Raw genomic sequence first — 3,217 nt, 5'->3', positions numbered from 1 at the left:
GACCCTCACTCACAGTGATTTTATGGCACCCCTGGACTGCCACTCCAGGGACACATACACCATGGGCTTCTTTTCAGGCCTGACCCTCAGCCAAACCAGTGCGGCCCTCCATCCCTGCCAGATAGTGAGCCCTTCTAGGTTTTCTCAGGGAGAGCCATGGACGGTAATCACAGCCTCCACCGATATTAACCTTTCCAGGCCCCCATCATGGTCCAGTGGATTTGCATGGCAACACCCTGATCTAGTGGTCAGGGTGACAACTCCACTGGACACTGACAGGAACAGCGACCACACCTATCCTAGCCAGAAGGCCGGAATGACCCAGCCCTTCGGCCAGACCAGTGCAGCACCCATCCACATCAGAAGTACCCTTTTGGCCCGCCCAGACTCAACCTAGTACTAGCCTCCCTTATCCGGGAGCACTCAGGTTCGGCCCCTCCTGAAACGGAACATCCAGATATCGTCAAGCCAGAGGATTTGCATAGCACTCCCCGATGAGAGCACCACAGCGCCTCCTCTGGCAACTGATAAGAACAGATACTACATTTGATCTTAGCCAAAAGGCCGAGAAGCAATAACATTTTATTTAATTTATTTTAAAATTCAACATACAGTTAAAGTGTTACTAAACCCACAACAGTAAAATCAGTCTGTATATGCAGTAAAGCATGCTTGTTATACTCACTGTGAACCCTAAGGGGTTAATCATCTGCATTGTGTAAAAAGGCTGTTTGGTCCTGTCTTCCTTGATCCTCCCCTTCTTTTACTGTCCCCAATCCATCTGCCGATAGAACAGAGCCTTAGGAGGCACTCTGCACATGCTCAGTTTAGTGTCTATTACTAGAGAGATTGCTAGAGAGGTTTTTTTTTTGGGAGGGTGCATGTGATAAACATAGGGCCAATCAGCACTGTCCAGACAGAAAGTCGGGGGCCATGCAGCCTCATAGGACAGTAAGAGGAAAATGAAAACTCCTCCTACAAGCTATAACCAGTGCATGGTCAGACACTGATAGAATCCACAAGACTGCAATATCCTGCTGATGATAAAAGGTATTTCGCAGTTAATATTTACTAAAAAAAATTGCATTTCCATGTTCTGTGTACTGTGGGAGACCAGATATAGTGAATGCAGGATCCTGAGTTTAGTAACACTTTAATATGTAGATTTACTTTCCAGACCGGAAAACTTTTTATGCAAATGTAGCCCTACCCCCCAGGGGCCACTGATTTTAACCAATTCTCCCCCAAACAGTACAGAGGCCACCATCCAACCAAGCAACAGTCCATTCACTCCTGCTCCAATAAACAGTCTAGGGCAGGGGTAGGCAACCCTCCAGCTATTTTGAAACTACAAGTCCCATGATATATTGCAAGACCCTGACAATCACAGGCATGACTCCTAGAGGCAGAGGCATGATGGGATTTGTAGTTTCACCACAGCTGGAGGGCCAAGGTTGCCTACCCCTAGTCTAGGGCTTGTCTTTTTGTGATTTATTGCTGATAAAACATATAACAGGAGAGGGACTGAGGCATGAAATTATCCAAACTGGTTAGCAATTGGCTGTAAGAGGACAATCTTCTCCTTAAACAGCTGTGAATATTGGACAGTCTAAGGCTTGATTCACACTAATCCGTCTTTTGATGCATTTTGCAGAAATGCAGGGAAATTTTTTAACATGGGTTCCTATAGAACATGTTCACATCAATGAATTTTTGTGCGTCTGCGTTTTTGGAAAGGGTCGGGGACTTTTTTCCTGCAAAATGCAGCTTTTTTCATGTAATAGAATTCAATGGACCTGTATCCAAAACGCAAGATTTTACCGCGATTTGCATTTTCTTTTTTTTACACTGTGTATAGCTGGTTGCTAAGGAGGGAGCCGGGAAGCTGGTCACCACGTCTTTAACAACCGATGAGTCATCAGCTGTCAGTTGGCTTCCCGCTCAATGTAAAAAAAAAAAAATCGTGAAAAAAAGCAGCGTGGGGTCCCCCCCAGGTCCATACCAGGCCCTTGGGTCTAGTATGGATTCAGAGGGGACCCCACACACCAAAATTTAAAAACAAAATGGCGTGGGGGTCCCCCCAAAATCCATACCAGACCCTTAGCCGAGCATGCAGCCCGGCAGGTCAGGAAAGGGAGGGGACAAGCGAGCGCCCCCCCTCCTGAACCAAACCAGGCTGCATGCCCTCAACATGGGGGGATGGGTGCTCTGGGGCAGGGGGGGGCTCTGTGCCCCCGACCCCAAAAGCACCTTGCCCCCATGTTGATGGGGATAAGGGCCTCTTCCTGACAACCCTTGCCCATTAGTTGTCGAGGTCTGCGGGCGGGGGGCTTATCGGAATCTGGAAGCCCCCTTTAACAAGGGGGCCCCATATCCCGCCCCCCTATGTGAATGAGTATGGGGTACATTGTACCCCTACCCATTCACTAAAAAAAAGTAGTGTAGTGTTAAAAAATACAGTAGACAGTTTTTGACAAGTCTTTTATTAAAAATCTTCTTCTTCTTCTCCGCTTCTTCCTCCGGTCTTCCTCCATCTTCTCCCGCATCTTCATCCTCCGGTCTTCTCCTTCTCCCCCTGCTTCTTCTTCCGCTCTTCTTCTGTCTTCTTCGTCCGGTGTTCTTCTTCCTCTGCCGCCGCTCCCGCCAACTCTCCTCCGATGCTGCGTCCCGCTGATCTGTCGGAGCTGATGTCCTGCATTTCTTAAATAATGATGGGGGCGTGGCAATCGAATTACATCATCCTGAGGCCACGCCCCCCTGTGATGTCACGGACCCATCATGCCCCGGGCATGGGTACTCAGTTACTTGGGGAGCCACAGTTTCAGGTGGTCTAAAACCCAGACACATAATTCAAAACCGTGACTGTATGGGTGAATCCTGGACAGGTGGCAACCCTACTTCTATTGCTCTCAGCCTCCTACAAATCTTTAACCACTTGCTTACTGGACACCTAAACCCCCTTCCTGCCCAGAACAATTTTCAGCTTTTAGCGCTCTCACACTTTGAATGACAGTTGCGCGGTCATGCAACACTGTACCCAAATTACATTTTTATTATTTTTCACACAAATATAGCTTTCTTTTGGTGTTTTTTTAATCACTGTTGTTTTTTTTTTTGCTAAAAAAAATTAAAAAAGACAGAAAATTTTGAAAAAAAAAAATTAACAGTTTCATAGTTTGTTATAAAATTTTGAAAACAGCTAATTTCTCTCCTTCAT

General features: G+C 46.7%; 1 pseudogene; it reads right to left on the bottom strand.

Annotated features, from left to right (window-relative positions):
- Positions 1–470: 470 nt before the first annotated feature.
- Positions 471–576, bottom strand: LOC141124360 (U2 spliceosomal RNA; annotated as a pseudogene).
- Positions 577–3,217: the final 2,641 nt, after the last annotated feature.

Source organism: Aquarana catesbeiana, linkage group LG01 (assembly GCF_042186555.1).
Source record: "Aquarana catesbeiana isolate 2022-GZ linkage group LG01, ASM4218655v1, whole genome shotgun sequence".
Taxonomy (NCBI): Eukaryota; Metazoa; Chordata; class Amphibia; order Anura; family Ranidae; genus Aquarana; species Aquarana catesbeiana.
The sequence above is the reverse complement of the archived record's forward strand: the minus strand, read 5'-3'. Positions and strand labels throughout refer to the sequence as shown.